Source organism: Balaenoptera physalus (genome assembly GCF_965194825.1).
Source record: "Balaenoptera physalus genome assembly, chromosome: 9".
Lineage (NCBI taxonomy): Eukaryota > Metazoa > Chordata > Mammalia > Artiodactyla > Balaenopteridae > Balaenoptera > Balaenoptera physalus.
In genome coordinates this window covers 96,543,384-96,563,961 of record NC_138888.1, presented here as the reverse complement: position 1 = coordinate 96,563,961, position 20,578 = coordinate 96,543,384, and the positions used below count along the sequence as shown (strand labels likewise).

The window sequence follows — 20,578 nt, the reverse complement described above, 5'->3', positions numbered from 1 at the left end:
GTTGGACTGTTCCATGTCTGCCCTTAAGAATCCAAGACATCAGACCCTTGATGTCATCCTTTTAAGATTATAAAGCTCCACGATTTTGATTAACTTGTTTTTATAGGACTCAGGCCTGATGCTCAAATACTTACATTTAATTAGTTCATTCTTTTAAATTAATAGCAAGGCTTTCTTCCCTATTACTTAAAAAGAAATTATTTATGCTGCAGTGATAAATAAAATATATTTAAAGTACAGTAATTTGGGTTTAACAGCTAAAAATATTATGGGGCTGGGAGGAAAAAAATACCAGCATATGTCCTAACATGGCATCAATATTAACAAAAAACGCTGAAGTGTTTTCTGCAAAAATCACAGAAAACCCCTGTGCCCGAGAGGGCACATCTCTGCGTGGGCACATCCCTGCCTGCACAGAAACATTCCCTTTTTTAAAGCCAAAATTAATGCCTGGATATTTTGTGAATATTTGCAAAGCAAAATTTATGGACAGGTCTTCTCCTAGCTCTTGCTAAGAACAAAATGATGACATTTTTATCCCACCTCTCATAGCCAGCCAACTCTCACCTTCTGACGTACAAAAACTTGCATTAGTTCATTAACAGAGAACATATTTCCTTACTTATCAATAACACTATGTCCCTCCCTGATTGTTCTCCCAAATCTGGACCTGCTTATCCAGCAGTCTATTCAACTACTTTAGCAGACATCCTAAATCCAGGATGTCTAAAGCTCAATTCCTAATCTTTCCCTTAAGCTGCTCCTCCTCAGCCTTCCCTAGCTCTGTGAATGGCAACTCCATCATTCTACTGGCTCAGGTGAAAACTCTGGTATCCTAACTGACACTCCCTTTCTCTAACATCCACTTCTAATTCATCCAGATATTTATCATTCTACTTAAACAATACATCAGGGTCTGACCACTTCTCACCACTACCACCCTAGAGCCAGCCGCCATCAGTTTCTGCCCTGGATATTGTGACAGCTTCCACCTGGTCTTCCTGCTTCTGTCCTTGTACCACTGCAGTGTCTTCTTGACACAGAAGCTACACTGAACCTTTTAAAACTTCAGTCAGATCATGTCCCTTCTCCGCTCCAAACCCTCTTGGAGTCATAATCAAAGCTCTTACAATGGCCTACAAGACCCTATTGATCTGCCCATATGTTACCTCTCAGACCTCTTCTCCAGCTACCCTCCTGATCACTCTGCTCCAGCCACTCATCTTGCTATTTCTTGAACATGACGCTCATGTCCCCAACATAGATCTGTGCCCTACTGTTCTCTCTGCCTAGAATGCTCTTTGCCCAGATATTCACATGGCTTACTCCCCACTTCTTTCAAGTCTTTATTCGAATGTCACCTGCAAAGTGAGGCATAACCTGACGACCCTACTTAAAATTATAATCCTTATTTCTCTATCCTCACCCAGCACTCCTGATTCCTCTTACTCTGTTTTACGTTTTATTTACATTTTATTTGTCATAACATTTATCACCTTAAAACTTGTGATATGATTTACTTACATATTATTTGTAATACATCCCCACCCTGGCATGTAAACTCCACAAGGAAAGTGATCTTTGTCTATTTAGTTTACTCATATATCCCAAGAAGCTGAAGCAGTACCTAGTACATGGCAAACATTTGATAAATATTTGTTGAATTCATGAGTGGATGAATGAATGCAATGCTTTATCAAATAGTGGGAATTCACTGCTACCCTTCATACATGTATTCATTCATACATACATCCACCAACAATGTCACCAATCACCCAGTACCTATTCTACGCTCAGTGTGTATCCATACTCCATTTCCCCCTTAGACAATCTGACTAATCTACAGAGATAAATATACTAATATACTAATCTACAGAGATAGATATACTAATAGACTAATCTACAGAGATAAAACTATTGGAATGGAAAGAACCTAAATTAAGAGGTTATCTAGCTCAGCACTGTCCCATGGAGCTTTCTGCAATGACAGAAATGGTCTCTATCTGTGCTGTCTGTTACAGTAGCCACTAGTCACAAGGACTTGAGCACTTGAAATGAAACTAGAATAATTGAAGAACTGAATTTTTATTTTATTTTATGTTAATAAATTTAAATTTAAATAGTCACATGTGGCTAGTGGGTCCTATGGTGGACAGCACAGCCCCAGTTCATCCTTCTGCCTCCACCTAGGAGTCTCCCTAAGATACCCAAGGCAGGTCTTTAACTCTACTGTTTTCTTCCCTCATAAAAGCTGACTAACGATTAATTACCATTGCTTGCTAACTATCATTTCTGTGGTTCATGAATGTCTCTTCTTTCACAATTATTGGTACTTTGTCAACTAAGGTAAAGCTTTGATATTATATTAACCAATTTATAAAATATGAAACCTTCAGAATTTATCCTCTAAATCCAATAGCACATTCTACCTACTTCACTACTTGCATAACATAATTTACTTTTCTAACTTTATTTTACAACTTTACTGAGGTATTGTAATTGTTGTACAATAACCGTGCATATTTCAAGTGAATAATTTGATGAGTTTTGACATAAATATATACCCGTGGAACTATCACCATACATAATGTATTTTAAAGCTCAAATGGCCACACCACTGCTGACCATTAGGGCATCATTGTGTACATTGGGGGAAAGGGCCCCTTTTCTCTGAAAGTAAACACAGTACAGTGAAAAGAAGTGAGCTCAGTGACAGCTCTCATCTACCTCCTCAGCCAGAGCCTTCATACAGTGAATAGCACACACGACCATAAATGGCAGTCCTGAAAACTGGTCTATTAAACTTATTTTTAAAACATCTTCCTAAGGTTTTAAAAAGTACTCTGGTTTCCATTTCAAGGTGGCAGAATGGGAATAGATTATAGCTTCCTCTTCTCACTGCAACCCCTTAAGGTTTTAGAAAGGATTTTTTTAATCCATTTAACTGGAAAACAGTATCAACCTTTGGAGGACCATAAACTTTGAGAAAACACTGGAAGACAGAAAGCAGATGGGATTAGAATGAAGATTTAAAACCGCAGCTTACAACAAGAATAGGAGAGTGTTGCCAAAAATGTTAGGAATGAATACCAAGGACAAGGGGGGTGGCGAGTTTGGGACAACAGACTGTGACTGTTAGAGAACAGCAGCACAAGCAGTCAAGAAGGTTGAACTGTGCACACCCCCTCTACCAGTGCAGGCCACTTGTTGAGTCAAAGAGCAGAAACAAGAGTTGTTGCTTCAGCTGAAAGCAATGGGTATGGGAACTTGGGTCAAAGAAGCAAAACAGCATCCCAGATGCCCTGGGTGGCTGCAGCTACCCAAGAGGATGGAGACATCCCCTCACCTACCAGAAGCTAGCCTCTGAGGCACTCCACCCAGTGGCAGCCCTATCCCTCCTACATGCTCTTGAAAACAGACTGAAATACAGATTTCCAGCAGCAAATCCTGCCCCTGTGTCTAAGCAACTGCAGGAACACATAGAATGGACAGCCTAACAATGAGTCTCAGCTTCAGGAACAAACATTCAGGAATCATTAAGCATTAGAAATAAGAGTTCTTTGTTTTAAAAAAAATGAAGAACTTACATCAAGGAACCAAAATTAATAAAGAAGTTATAATAAGACTTTAGAATAAGTATAATTCATATCCATCAAGGACCCAAAATTAATAAAGAAGTTATAATAAGACTTTAGAATAAGTATAATTCATATCCATAGGGATATTTGTGAAGATATTAAATCCATAGAAAATGATCAATTAGAAATAAACAACTATTAAAATTTTGGTCATTGAAATAGAGTACTCAATAAGTGGGTGAAAGAATGGACAGGGTCAAAGAACAACTTTCTTAACCAGAATATTAAGCTAAGAAGTTCTTCCAATATGCAAGAAAAAGTGATGAAGGGACATAAAGTATAAAATAAAAGTTAGAAATCATGTAAAATAGACCCAAACATTCAATCACCCATCTAATGGAGTTACTAAAAGAAATATTAGAAGTAATGAAGGAAGGTAATATATACATTAGTCACAATTTAAGGACTAACCAAGTGCTGAGTAAGATAAATTTTTAAAACTCACACCTAGGCGTTATATTAACATTTCAGAAAACCAGGAATAAAGGAAACAAATCCTACAATCTTTAGGAAAGAAAAAAAATGGTCTACGGAGAATCTCCTTAACGATGAAAAAAAAGGAGCAAGGAAAAAAAAAAGTTAAACCTATAATTTTATACCTAACTAAACTACCATTCAGGTATGAAGATGAAACATGAAGGAATCAGTAAGTTTACCATTTATAATAACTCTTTGAAATAATTATCCCATTTAAAATAAAAATAAATATAGTAATAAGGAAGCAATGGTGACCAAAGAAATCCATTAAATTACATTATTAATCCTAATTGTGTTGATTTTTTAAAACAACAATGATAATTTTTAAAATAACAATGTAGAACCAAAAGTCCAAATAATCCCAACATGGGGGAAATGGTAATGAAAGGAAATGCTTCGAGTGAAACTGAAGTGTACAGAGATTTCATTTTGTTCAATGAATGTAGAGAGACACTGATAAACTCTGAATATTAATAGAAAATATATTTAGTTGCATGTGTTAAAAATTGAATAGCAATAGCAATTACTAGAAAAACAAAAACAATTTATAATTTTTACACCATCAGGAAAAAAAGTAGAAGAAAATTGAATTAATCCAACAAAGGCAGAAAAAACTAGAAACAGTATTCAAATATACAACCCAAATTTACCAGCCCACAAAATTTTGTAGGCAACTATTACCAGCCCTTTAAAAAATAGAAATTCAGATTTTAAACAAACAAGAATGGAAAAATATGAGAAGCTACCAACCTATTTAAGTATGGGTCATAAGCTTTCCAAAAATTCAAAATAAGACTGCATAACGAAAGAAAAGTATAAACCAATATCACAAACATGGATGCAAAAATGCTAAATAAAATATTAGAAATGTAAATTCAGCAATCCATCAAAAGAATAATGCATTATTATCAGGCAAGTTTTATTCTAGGAATGCAAAGATAGATTTTTCTAATAATGAACAACCAATGTAATTCACTAACTTAGTCACATGATTTAGGAGAAAAATAATTTCAGTGATGCTCCAAAGACTCAACTGTGGAGCTATATATATGGTTGTGTGTGTGTCTGCACGTGCACATTGTGTGTGTGTGTGTGTGTGTGTGTGTGCATGTGTGTGTGTATGAAAACCAAGAACAAAACAAAGCTTCTTTAATTTGATCAAAGGTATCTCCTGAACCTGCAAAATACAGCAAACATGAGACTTACTGGAAATATTGCCTTTAAGCTCAGCAACAAAACACAAATACTACTACTACTGTTCAGTATCAAACTGGACATCCTAGTCAATGGAATCAAATAAGTAAAACCATAATAGGTGGTATAAATATTGGAAAGTAAGAGACAAACTACCATTAATTACAAAGGGCATGACAATCTACCTAGAAAATTAAAGGTATTTAAATAAAAGACTACTATAACTAAGAAGGAAGTTCAATTATATAGATGGCAAGATGCAAAATCAACGTTAAAAAAATCAACAACAGAGCTGTACGCAGGAGCTGACCCCGGCCCCTACTGTCCCTGAGTCCCGGCCGCCTTCGCTCCGCCGCCCGCCTCCTGAGCCAGTCATGTTGGAGCAGCTGAGCTCCCTGCCCACGCAAATGGATTACAAGGGCCAGAAGCTAGCTGAACAGATGTTTCAGGGAATTATTCTTTTTTCTGCAATAGTTGGATTTATCTACGGGTACGTGGCTGAACAGTTCGGGTGGACTGTCTATATAGTTATGGCGGGATTTGCTTTTTCGTGTTTGCTGACACTTCCTCCGTGGCCCATTTATCGCCGGCACCCCCTCAAGTGATTACCTGTTCAAGACTCAGGCACAGAAGACAAGAAACCAGGGGAAAGAAAAATTAAGAGGCATGCTAAAAATAATTGATTGGGGTTTTCATGATTGAGCTTTACTACTGCACCTGCTTTTGTTTCATGTGACATGAGTTAAATTGTTTTCATATCCAAAACATGAGCTAAAAACACCTATGCTCAGCTGTGTACAGATTTTGTTCTCTCTATATTTCACTTCTCTGTTGGGTTTTGATTTATAAATATTTTAGACCTTCTCTTCACAATCTTCCTCTGAAATGGAGAACAGAAAACACAAGTATGCAAAGTTTCTTTCAGGTCTACAAAATAATGAAGAATAAAAGCCTCATAAATGATAATACAATTTAACTATCAAAGTTTTATAATTCATTATGAGTCGTCAGGCTGTTTTAATGTTTTCAAATAAAACTCACAGTACAAAAAAAAAAAAAATCAACAACGTTTCTATACTATTGGCATCAATGCTTTTTAAAATGTAATTGGGGGGAAAATCACATTCCCAATAGCAACAGAAATTAAATTATAAAGTCCTTGAGAATAAACTTAATAGAAATAATTAAAGCCTCTATGGAAAAAAATTACAAAACTTAATTAAAAAAACCAAAAAGTAGCCTGAATAAGGGAAGAAATATACCACATTCATAGATGAAAACCTCAATATTTTTAAAATGTAAATTCTATTTCAAATAAATATATAATTTCAACATAATCCTATTCAAAATACAACCATAATTTTTATGAAATTCTAAAATTTATACAAAAGATTGGATGAACAGTAGTAACTAAAGTCCTTTTTTTAAAAAAGAAATACAAAGAAAAGCAACCTGTCTAATAGATGTCAAGCATATTAGAAATCTATAGTAATTAGAACTATGAGGTATTATTGTTTAATATAAGCAGAAGAGAGTTCAGAAACAGACCCACGTACAAATAGGAATTTATTATCGTGTGTACTCGTTAAGAACAAAGACCCTATATTGGCACAAAAACATACATGTAAATCAATGGAACAGAATAGAGATCCCAGAAATAAATGCACACACCTACGCTCAATTAATCTACGACAAAGGAGGAAAGAATATACAGTGAAGAAAAGACAGTCTCTTCAACAAATGGTGGTGGGAAAGCTGAACAGCAACATGTAAATGAATGAAATTAGAACACACCCTCACATATACAAAAATAAACTCAAAATGGCTTCAAGACCTAAATATAAGACATGACACCAAAAAACTCCTAGAAGATAACATAGGCAAAGCATTCTCAGACGTAAATCATAGCAAAATTTTTTAGTTCAGTCTCTCAAGGCAAAAGAAATAAAAGCAAAAATAAACAAATGGGGCCTAATTAAACATTAAGCTTTTGCACAGCAAAGGAAACCATCAGCAAAATGAAAAACAACCTATTTAATGGGAGAAAATATTTGCAAATGATGCAACTGACAAGGGATTAATATCCAAAATATACAAACAGCACATACAATATCGAAAAAACAAATAACCCAATCAAAAAATGGGCAAAAGATCTAAATAAGCATTTCTACAAAGAAGACATACAGATGGCCAACAGGCACGTGAAATGATGCTCAACATCACTAATTATTAGAGATATGCAAATCAAAACTACAATGAGGTGTCACTTCACACCGGTCAGAATGGCCATCATTAAAAAGCCCACAAACAATTAATGCTGGAGAGGATGTGGAGAAAAGGGAAACCTCGTACACTGTTGGTGGGAATGTAAATTGATGCAGCCACTATGGAGAACAGTATGGAGGTTCCTTAAAAAACTAAAAATAGAGCTACCTCATGATCCAGCAATCCCACTCCTGGGCATATATTCAGAAAAGATGAAAAAAAAAGATACATGCACCCCAATATTCATAGCAACACTATTTCCAATAGCCAAGACATGGAAGAAACCTAAGTGTCCATCAACAGACAATTGGCTTAAGAAGATGTGGGAGATATACATATACACAAACATTACTCAGCTATATATATATATATATATATGAAACTATTAGAAGTAAATATAGGCAAATATGTACAACCTTGGAGTCAGGAAACCATCTGAAATAATATGCAAAAAAGGAAAAGTTGTAAAAGAAAATATAATAAATTTGACTACATCAAAATTTAAAACACCTTAATGACCAAAGCACTTTAAAAGGTAGAAGACAAGCAACATAAAGAACAAAAAAGGGTTAGAATTAATAAATCATTTAAAGAAAGAAAAAACCCGAACTAATTGAAAAATGGGCCAAGGATATAAATTGGTAATTCACAGAAGAAATAATAAAAATGATCTAGCTTTGGGCTTCCCTGGTGGCGCAGTGGGTGAGAATCTGCCTGCCAATGCAGGGGACACGGGTTCGAGCCCTGGTCTGGGAAGATCCCACATGCCGTGGAGCAACTGGGCCCGTGAGCCACAACTACTGAGCCTGCGCGTCTGGAGCTTGTGCTCCGCAACAAGAGAGGCCGCGATAGTGAGAGGCCCGCGCACCGCGATGAAGAGTGGCCCCCGCTTGCCACAACTAGAGAAAGCCCTCGCACAGCAACGAGGACCCAACACAGCCCAAAAAAATTAATTAATTAATTAATTAAAAAAAAAAAATTCAGGGCCTGGGGTCCTCTGTCCCCAAAAAAAGGATCTAGCTTTATATAAACTGTTGCTCAGTCTTAATTTAACAGAGGAAATTAAAATTCAATGAGTAACTCTTACCTAGTTGGAGGGAATATAAGTACAAGGATAACCATTAAGAGGTGATTTTGCATAACCCATCATTCCGAAATTCTACTGTTAATATCTCCCCCAGAGAGCCACCTGCCCAAGGAAGCAAGTACAAGGATCTTCCCTGGAATGTTGTTTGTAACAGTGAAAAGTTCGAAAACAACCTAAATATTCGTAACAACAGGAATGGCTAAATAAATAATTGTGCACCCTTTCTGTGGAAGATCATGCTGCAAGTTTCTATTGATAAAATGAGGTGGACCTGTAAATACTGACATGAAAAATTGTCTAAGCCATATTGTTAAGTGAAATAATGGATACATCATTTATGTTAAAATACATACACACATAGATATCTTTTCTATGGGCAATGCCATGGAGAAAAGCCTGGAAGCATATATATTACATTGTTAATAGTGACTATTTCTAGAGAGAGGACTAAGATAGGAGGCATTGGAGAGGGGAATAATCAAGGGGTACTCCAGTTTGATCTATTAAGTTCTAATTTCTTAATAAGGAGAATCTACTGCTAAGGAAATTTTAAATGATTCTTTAACGTATAAACTTTTTAATATATGTCACAAATTTGGAAGACAAGTGATGAAGTTATCATAAACTGTAAACAAAGTTGCTTTAAACTGATGAAATGAACAAAACAACACTCATTAAAATCTAGGCTATTTCTTTCTTTCTTTAAGTTATTTCTTCCTTTCATTCACAGTACCAGAGAATCCAAAGAAACCGCATCACACCATACCCTTTACCCTCTGGTCTTAAAAAAAAAAAAGAAAGGTGATCTTGGGTGGGGCTTTATTTTTTGTGGCTGTTTTTTGGATGAGGTTTAAATTACCCACCCAGGATGCTGTGATGTAAGTGCTCTTTCATTTGTAATGTGATTACTCTGGAAACAAGAGTCATCTTCTTAAGGCAATTATAACATGTGAATGTTAATTTAACAAAATAGTCCCTCTCAAGTCTTAGTTTAATGACCATTGGGAGAAGATTTTTATAATTTAAGAATTATTCATTTTCTTAGAATTTTGGCTCCCACATGGACTGTTCTGTGATAGGGTGTTAAAGGACGGGTTGAATTTGGCTTTTAGTATGAAATGTAAAACCATGAAGGCCAAGCATACAAACATTTATTTCTTGATAACCACAAGTGGCCTATGATTAAGACAGAACCTGATAATTTAAGGAAAATTAACTTGTCTAAAGTGAGAACAAGGAATAATTCATGAATGTGCTAATTTTTCTTTCTCCTTCCCCATTAGCCTACATTGGGCTTTAGCTCTGACATGAAAACCAGTGGGAAAACATTAACTATGGTTAATGGACTGAATGGATTTATTTAAGAAGAAATATTTAAAGAACTAAAAGCATCAAATTATCTCCACGACACATATACTGGTCACAGAGACAAAATATAAAATGCATCATAAATCTTACTTCTTCCAAAAACCCAATCTCAAGCCCCATAGAGGTTGAAAGAAATGGCACATTTCCAAATCTCAAAGTCTCTTAGCCAAATTTTTACCTTTCTTTTCTCATCACCTATTTTAATATTTTCCTACCTTTCTAATTAAGGTCTATACAGGGAAGACTGTGGGCACACTAGAGCTTAGGGCCTTTTCAGTCGGTAGAATCTGGATTTGAAATCAGGTCTGCCTACGTTCAAACTGACTAAACTTGAGAAGATTATGTGCTGTTGTTTTTAACTTTATAGAAGATCCCTGAGCAAGGACTATATCTGAATTTGCTTTGCCAAAGTGCCTATTGATGATATAATATTGTAGGTCCTTAAAAATATGTCAAGTAAATGAATAATGAAAGCAAAATTCAAATGAAAATGACTAAATGTTCAATAGAATTTTAAAAAAAAGAAACTTCTTTACAGTAATAGAAAACTAATAAGTAGAAAGTTAATTTTTAAAATTAAAATGGAAGCACTGAGTTTATTATATTACATTTCAAGGAAAATAATGGGGCCTCTCTTGAAAGCCGTTTCCATTTATAATAAATAAAAGCCAAATATGATTTAGGTAAACTGAATCTTAGGAATTTTCCCTGTCTTAATACAGCAGTTTCTCCGAGAAATTTTAATCACCACAACAGCCTCCAAATGTGAAGATGATTTATTCAAAGAGATCTCAGCAAGGACAAGCAAAGGATTTATGGTCCTTTAACTTCCTTTATGTAAGTTAAAATACAAGAATTGAGGCGCTTGAAGACTATGGTGCAGAGCAGGGCATCCAGAGCTCTCCCTGTGACAGCACCAACCTTCCTGGTCTTCAGCACCTACAAAGGTACCCAGCTCTACTGAGGTCATTTAAGATGCTTCCATTTGCTATTTCTAAAGGTGTTTTATGACCTCTTGCCTTCACTCCCTTCCCTGGGGGTATAAACTTTAATTAGAAAGGTAAGAAAATATTGGAATAATTGTAGAGAAAAGAAAAGTAAAAATATCGCCTAAAGACTGAACTTGGCAATGTGCTGTTTCTTCCAATCTGTATGTTTTGGAGACTTAGATTAGTACTAACCTACCTCTGTACAGGTATAATTGATGACAGGCATGTTTCTCTGAGTTTAGTGTAAGATGAGGTGAGTGGAAGGTCAATTTTCCATGTATAGCACTGGTCAACAGGCCCAAGCCCAAGCCTGCCAGAGATGTATTTCTTTTTTTTTTTTTTAATAAATTTATTTACTTTATTTATTTATTTTTGGCTGCATTGGGTCCTCATTGCTGCTCACTGGCTTTCTCTAGTTGCGGCGAGCAGGGTCTACTCTTCGTTGCGGTGCGTGGGCTTCTCATTGTGGTGGCTTCTCTTGTTGCGGAGCACAGGCTCTAGGCACGTGGGCTTCAGTAGTTTCAGCACGCGGGCTCAGTAGTTGTGGCTCACAGGCTCTAGAGCATAGGCTCAGTAGTTGTGGTGCATGGGCTTATTTGCTCCGCTGCATGTGGGATCTTCCCCAACCAGGGATCGAACCCGTGTCCCCTGCACTGGCAGGCGGATTCTCAATCACTGCACCACCAGGGAAGCCTAATATATTTCTGCAGTTACTATATTTATAACAGTACTGGTTTGCATTTAAGATTGCATAATGCCACATGACAAGTTAAACAAAAAATACCATCTTGGAGAATATATCTGTTCTTTCTTCTAAATTCATTAAAATACTAAGAGTTATTCCAGTCTTTTTAAAGTGCTTGGTTTGTAGTTAACTTTAGTAAAATGTCTTTTTCTCACTAAGCCCAAGATAAATTTTTTTTGGCAAAATATATTTTGTGTTCCTCTGAGTATTTGGCCATGATAACAACTTAATTTTACATGATCTCTAAATTTGTCAAAATGTGTAGAAATGTTTTATCATTTCTATAGTCAACAAAAAATGAAACATAAATATCCTGGACTTGGTGAAAGGTAAAAACTGCTTTTGAAAAGAAACCCATAATATGTTACTTATAACTAACCAAACTTACCAACTAAGAGAAAAATTCAGCTGATTGCTATGGTAACTTTCAAGTGTTGACATATATCCAGAGCCCATCATTCTGAAATTGTTGAGAGACACTTAGCCACATTTTTGTTCACAAAATGAAAAAACTGTGAAGGAAGAAAGAACTCCTCAAGGTAGGACAGTTCGAGTGAGAGCCGTAGCCATATGACACAGTTCACATGCAGTAAGCCCACTTTTCATTGCAGATGGGTATTCCTTCATTTGCTTCATGGGAATACTAAGGCAAATGACTAACAGGTATAAAACAGTAGAAAAGTTGACATATTTTAGTGAATTTCTTTTCTGCATTTTCTAGGGGTAAGCTTGCTGGGAATCCATCATATTCTAAAATACTCAGTTTTTAACCACTTCCAGCATAACCAGTTGAATTGAATCCCATATTTATTGAGTATCCACTCCACATAGACTAGCCATATGTCAAGGTTGTAGGGTAAACAAAGAAGGTATATCTCTGCCTTCAAGAGTTTCCAATTAGACAGGAATATAAAACGACAAAGTGAAAATGAGCAAACAAACAAGAAGGTATAAAATCAAGTGTGAAATGGGAAGTAATTACTTGCCAAAATGTATAGACCAAACAGTAAGTGCCCTTAAGGAACAAAGAGAAGGAATCATAAAGTCCCATTTATTACAAAGGAAAGTGTGAGGTATCAGTTTTTGTTTTTTTAATATACTTTGAAAGATGAACAACATTTAAAGAGATACAAACACCAAAGAATTTTTTAAGTAAGGGGCTCACCAAGGCTGGTGCTTGCTAGTAAAATGGCAACTTATGTCAAGCAATTCTCTTGTCCTGCCAAGGTCCCACTGGAAACTAAGTTAGAACTAGTCATATTTAGTATTTAGAAAAATGTCATTGCTAGAATATGATAGAATGTTCTGGTTATATTTAAAAGACAATGGAACTCAACTGGAAGAAAAGAAATTGCCTAAACTATTCTATTTCTGTTTCAAGAAGATTTGGACACCAATTGAGTTCAGATCAGCTAAAGAAACAAGCTACACCATGAGTTCTCAACCAGAGGCAATTTCATCCCTCAAGGGATATTTTTTCAATGTCTAAAGACATTTTTGGTTGTCACAGCTTGGAGTAGGAGGTGCTACTGGTATCTTGTGGGTAGAAGCCAAGGATACATAAGCATAAACATCCTACAACACACAGGACAAGCCTCCACAACAAAGAATTATCCAGCACAAAATGTCAGTTGCTTTGAAGTTGAGAAGCCCTGAGACAGACCACAAGGGCAATTGATGGTGAGATGTCCTAACCAATTCATGCAGCAAAATAGGCTGGATGAAGGTAAAACATGATGTTACAGTTACGAATGATGGAGTCGTATGGAAATCCAAGCTTAGGTTACAGTCTTCTTGTGTCCCTAAAGTTACAATTCTGGTATCAAAGAAGATTTTGGAGGTCATTAAAAACAAATATTTAGTGAAGAAAGACTATATAGTGGGGGAAAGACAGTCTCTTCAATAAACAGTGTTTGGAAAACTGGACAGCCATATGCAAAAGAATGAAACTGGACCACTATCTTACACCATACCCAAAAATTAACTGAAAATGGATTAAAGACTTAATGTAAGACCTGAAACCATAAAACTTCTAGAAGAAGACAGAGACAGTAAGCTCCTTGACATTGGTCTCAGAGATACTTTCTTGAATCTGACTCCAAAGGCAAGGGCAGCAAAAACAAAAATAAGCAAATGGACTACATCAAATTAAAAAGCTCCTACACAGCATAGGAAACCATCAACAAAACGAAAAGGCAACCTACTGAGTAGGAGAAGATATTTGCAAATCATACGTCCAATAAAAGTTTAACATACAAAATAGATAAAGAGCTCATACAACTCAATAACAACAAAAAAAATCCAAATATAAAATAGGCAGAGGATCTGAAAAGGCGTTTTTCCAAAGAAGACATACACATGGCCAACAGGCACATGAAAAGATGTTCAAAATCACTAATCATCAGGGAAATGCAAATAAAAACCACAATGAGATATCATTTTACAATGGTCAGAATGGCTATTATCAAAAAAACAACAAAAGACACTGCTTTGGGAAATATCCCCAGTGTTCTCCTTACTTGCTGCAAGCAAAATAAATCCTTCCTTCTCCTGTGGAAAACAACAACAACAACAACAAATAACAAGTGTTAGTGAGAATGTGGAGAAAAGGGAACCCTCGTGCACTGTTGCTGGGGACGTAAATTGGTGCAGCCACTATGGAGAACAGTATGGAGGTTCACTAAAAAACTAAAAATAGAACTACCGTATGATCCAGCAATTCTACTTCTAGGTACTTACCCAAAGAAAATAAAAACACTAACTTGAAAAGACATATGCACTCCTATGTTCATTGAAGTATTATTTACAATAACCAAGATATGGCAACAACTTAAGTATCCACTGATAGATGAATGGATAAAGAAGATGTGGTACACACCTAAAATGGAATACTACTCAGCCTTAAGAAAGAAAATCTTGCCATTTGCCACAACCTGGATGGACCTTGAGGGTATTATGCTAAGTGAAATAAGTCAGACAGAGAAAGACAAATATCATATGATTTCACTTATACGTGGAATCTAAAAATCAAAACATACCAACAAACAAACAAAAACCCAGACTAACAAATACAGCAGATAGAGTGGTGGTTGACAGAGAGAGGTTGAAAGGCCGTGAAATGGGGGAAGTGAATCAAGAGGTACAAACTTCCAGTTATAAAATAAATAAGTCATGAGGATATAATGTACAGCATAGGGAATACAGTCAATAATATTGTATTAGCTTTGTATGGTGACATATGGCAACGACTTATTTTGCAATGTATACAAATGTTGAATCATTATATTGTACTCATGAAATTAAAATATTATATGTCAAATACAGTTCAATTAAAAATAATGTTAGGAATGAAAAGGACATACTAAAGTTTATATTTTACATACATATATATGTATCTACATATATACATATACAAACATACATATATAACTCAAGCTTAAAAAACAAACAAACAAAAAATGCTGTGCCAAAGGTGCATAACCTGGATCTAATCATGAGGGAACATCAGACAGACCCAAAATGAGGGACATTCCACAAAATAAATGACCTGTAATCTTCAAAAGTGTCAAGGAAGGACTAGGGAAATGTTCCAGACTGAAATAAATGAAAGAGATAGATATAACTAAAAGCAATTGTGATTCTGAAACAAATCCTTTTGCTATAGAAGACACTGCTGGGAAAACTGGAAACTTGAATGGGTTCTGGGAATTTGATGGTAGTAACGTGTCAGTGTTAATTTTCTAATCTTGATGCTTGTATCACAGTCACATAGGAGAATATCCTTATTTGTAGGTAATTCACACTAAAGAATTAAGGATGATGGGAATCAGGTTTGAAACTCACTCTCCAATGGTTCCAGGGGAAGACAGTCTTTGTACTGTACTTTCCACTTTTCTGGAAGTTCATGATTGTTTAAATTTTTTAAAAAATAAAAAAAAAAATGCATTTTTTTTGGAAAAGCAAAATGTCCATGCATATGCTAGCCAAGAAATGTTTTGTTTAAAAATACAGAGACATTATAGTTTTATTTGGGACAATGTAAAACAATTCCTACCAAGTCTATATGATAATCTTTTAAATCTTTTATAGCAAACATAGGCTATAAATACACAAGCACAATGTTGGCATTATGATCTTCAGAGAATATCTTATTAAATTTTGGGTCTAAATGGAATATTCCTTATCTATTTGGTCATGTGAACTAATCCATCAAGTCATTTTTAAATAACTTCAACTTTTTTTCTTATTAAATATGATGCATACTTACTGTAGAAATTTTAAGTCACACTCATCCAAACAGAGATGACCATTATTAACTCTTGTAATACAGTCTTCTAATGTTTCCAATAGAATCTTAAAGTAGATATTTTTGTAATGTATTTATTTTTATTTAATATATTGTTTTATTAAATAGTCATTTACTTTTTCAAATTTGATGTCAGAGCAACTCAAATTCCTCGTTTCCCTGATTAGTAATATATATTGCCTCCAAGTTTTCACTACAACAAAAAAGTTCCACTCATAGAGCTGTGATTCACTAAATGTCTGCAGTTATACACTCATGCTGTATTTAAAGCCACCTCCCACTCCCCCAAGTGGTTATCACATGGTAACTACCCATATGTCAGACCCAACAATCTTTGCCTTCAAGCACAGTCCATGCGTGAAAACTGAGGAAAAGTAAGGAGGATCCCTCCACTGTAACTTGGTCCAACTGAGATGCTAGTTCTGTCTTCCTTCCAGGCTGTGTTTCCTCAGGAGGTCTGTAGTTGCCATAGAGGCAGTGGAGGAGCTGTCCATTTGGTTACCCAGAGGAGGCACAGAGCTTCCATGAGACTATTATACTCATTAGCTATTTTAAGAAGATAACATCAGACAAAAGTTTAATTGGTCTCCATTTTAAAGTGCGTATAATTAAAAGTTTCCATTCAAATGTATCACGAATATAAATCAACATTATTTGAACTGTAAATCACACACAGTCTGGGCTGGTCAGTGTAAGTCATTAGAGAAGCAAGTAAAGATCTGATAACACTAAGAGTGGTTAGCTTTCTGCAAAGAAAATTTTATTTTACCAGTCCGTCCCATCAGGAAACTTGCACAAGCCTCTTAGACAGCCTCATCCACCAGAGGGCAGACAGCAGAAGCAAGAACTACAATCCTGAAGCCTATGGAACAAAAACCACATTCACAGAAAGATAGGCAAGATGAAAAGGCAGAGGGCTATGTACCAGATGAAGGAACAAGATAAAACTCCAGAAAAACAACTAAATGAAGTGGAGATAGGCAACCTTCCAAAAAAAGAATTCAGAATAATGATAGTGAAGATGATCCAAGACCTCAGAAAAAGAATGGAGGCAAAGATCGAGAAGATGCAAGAAATGTTTAACAAAGACCTAGAAGAATTAAAGAACAAACACCTAGAAGAATTAAAGAACAAACAAACAGAGATGAACAATACAATAACTAAAATGAAAAATACACTAGAAGGAATCAATAGCAGAATAACTGAGGCAGAAGAACGGATAAGTGACCTGGAAGACAGAATGGTGGAATTCACTGCTATGGAACAGAATAAAGAAAAAAGAATGAAAAGAAATGAAGACAGCCTAAGAGACCTCTGGGACAACATTAAACACAACAACATTAGCATTATAGGGGTCCCAGAAGGAGAAGAGAGAGAAAAAGGACCCGAGAAAATATTTGAAGGATTATACTCGAAAAATTCCCTAACATGGGAAAGGAACTAGCCACCCAAGTTCAAGAAGCACACAGAGTCCCAGGCAGGATAAACCCAAGGAGAAACACGCCAAGACACTTACTAATAAAATCGGTAAAAATTAAAGACAAAGAAAAATTATTGAAAGCAACAAGGGAAAAACGACAAATAACATACAAGGGAACTCCCATAAGGTTAACAGCTGATTTCTCAGCAGAAACTCTACAAGCCAGAAGGCAGTGGCATGATATATTTAAAGTGATGAAAGGGAAGAACCTACAACCAAGATTACTCTACCTAGCAAGGATCTCATTCAGATTTGACAAAGAAATCAAAAGCTTTACAGACTAGCAAAAGCTAAGAGAATTCAGCAGCACCAAACTAGCTCTACAACAAATGCTAAAGGAACTTCTCTAAGTGGGAAACACAAGAGAAGAAAAGGACCTACAGAAACAAACCCAAAACAATTAAGAAAATGGTCATAGGAACATACATACCGATAATTACCTTCAACGTGAATGGATTAAATGCTCCAACTAAAAGACACAGGTTTGCTGAATGGATACAAAAACAAGACCCATATATATGCTCTCTACAAGAGACCCACTTCAGACCTAGGGACACACATACAGACTGAAAGTGAAGGGATGGAAAAAGATATCCCATGCAAATGGAAATCAAAAGAAAGCTGGAGTAGAAATACTCATATCAGATAAAGTAGACTTTAAAATAAAGAATGTTATAAGAGACAAGGAAGGACACTACATAATGATCAAGGGATCAATCCAAGAAGAAGATATAACAATTATAAATATATAGGCACCCAACATAGGAGCACCTCAATACATAAGGCAAATACTAACAACTATAAAAGAGGAAATCAACAGTAACACAATAATAGTGGGGGACTTTAACACCTCACTTACACCAATGGACAGACCATTCAGACAGAAAATTAATAAGGAAACACAAGCTTTGAATGACACAATACACCAGATAGATTTAATTGACATTTATATGACATTCCACCCAAAAACAGCAGATTACACTTTCTTCTCAAGTGCACATGGAACATTATCCAGGATAGATCACATCTTGGGTCACAAATCAAGCCTCAGTAAATTTAAGAAAATTGAAATCATATCAAGGATCTTTTCTGACCACAACACTATGAGATGAGAAATCAATTACAGGGAAAAAAAACATAAAAAACACATACACATGGAGGCTAAACAATACGTTACTCTACAACCAAGTGATCACTGAAGAAATCAAAGAGGAAATCAAAAAATACCTAGACACAAATGACAACGAAAACACGACAATCCAAAACCTATGGGATGCAGTAAAAGCAGTTCTAAGAGGGAAGTTTATAGCAATACAAGCCTACCTCAAGAAACAAGAAAAATCTCAAATAAACAATCTAACCTTACACTAAAGGAACTAGAGAAAGAAGAACAAACATAACCTAAAGTTAGTAGAAGGAAAGAAATCATAAAGATCAGAGAAGAAGTAAATGAAATAGAAACAAAGAAAACAATAGCAAAGATCAATAGAAGTAAAAGCTGGTTCTCTGAGAAGATAAACAAAATTGATAAACCATTAGACAGACTCATCAAGAAAAAGAGGGAGAGGACTCAAATCAATAAAATTAGAAATGAAAAAGGAGAAGTTACAATGGACATTTCAGAAATATGAAGCATCCTAAGAGGTTACTACAAGCAACTCTATGCCAAAAAAAATGGACAACCTGGAAGAAATGGACAAATTCTTAGAAAGGTATAACCTTCCAAGACTGAACCAGAAGAAATAGAAAATATGAACAGACCAATCACAAGTAATGAAATTGAAACTGTGATTTAAAATCTTCCAACAAAAACAGTCCAGGACCAGATGGCTTCACAGGTGAATTCTGTCAAACATTTAGAGAAGAGCTAACACCCATCTTTCTCAAACTCTTCCAAAAAATTGCAGAGGAAGGAACACTCCCAAACTCATTCTATGAGGCCACCATCACCCTGATACCAAAACCAGACAAAGATACTACAAAAAAAGAAAATTACAGACCAATATCACTGATGAATATAGATGCAAAAATCCTCAACAAAATACTAGCAAACAGAATTCAGCAACACATTAAAAGGATCATACACCATGATCAAGTGGGATTTATCCCAGGGATGCAAGGATTCTTCAATATACGCAAATTAATCAATGTGATACACCACATTAACAAACTGAAAAACCATATGATCATCTCAATAGATGCAGAATTCATGCATCTATTGATGCAATAGATGCAATAGATGCAATAGATGCAAAATTCAACACCCATTTATGATAAAAACTCTCCAGAAAGTGGGCATAGAGGGAAACTACCTGAACATAATAAAGGCTATATACTACAAACCCACAGCAAACATCATTCTCAATGGTGAAAAACTGAAAGCATTTCCTCTAAGATCAGGAACAAGACAAGGATTTCCACTCTCGCCACTATTATTCAATGCAGTTTTGGAAGTCCTAGCCATGGCAATCAGAGAAGAAAAAGAAATAAAAGGAATACAAATTGGAAAAGAAGAAGTAAAACTGTCACTCTTTGCAGATGACATGACACTATACATAGAGAATCCTAAAGATGCCACCAGAAAACTACTAGAGCTAATCAATGAATTTGGTAAAGTCACAGGATAAAAAATTAATGCACAGAAATCTCTTGCATTCCTATACACTAATGATGAAAAATCTGAAAGAGAAATTAAGAAACACTCCCATTTACCACTGCAACAATAAGAATAAAATACCTAGGAATAAACCTACCTAGGGGGACAAAAGACCTGTATGCAGAAAACTATGACACTAATGAAAGAAATTAAAATTGATACAAACAGATGGAGAGATATACCATGTTTTTGGATTGGAAGAATCAATCTTGTGAAAATGACTATACTACCCAAAGCAATCTACAGATTCAATGCAATCCCTATCAAATTACCAATGGCACTTTTTACAGAACTAGAAAAAAAATCTTAAAATTTGCATGGAGACACAAAAGACCCCGGTTAGCCAAAGTAGTCTTGAGGGAAAAAAACGGAG

The 20,578-nt window shown here is 35.5% G+C and overlaps 1 protein-coding gene and 1 pseudogene across 3 annotated transcripts in view; one reads left to right on the top strand and one right to left on the bottom strand.

The window, feature by feature from the left end:
- Positions 1-20,578, bottom strand: part of FILIP1 (filamin A interacting protein 1) — a 213,157-nt gene that overhangs the window by 155,617 nt on the left and 36,962 nt on the right. The window lies entirely within an intron of this gene.
- LOC309666651 (signal peptidase complex subunit 1 pseudogene) lies at positions 5,574-6,169 on the top strand (annotated as a pseudogene). Its single transcript has one exon. The product of its transcript is annotated as a signal peptidase complex subunit 1 pseudogene (transcript).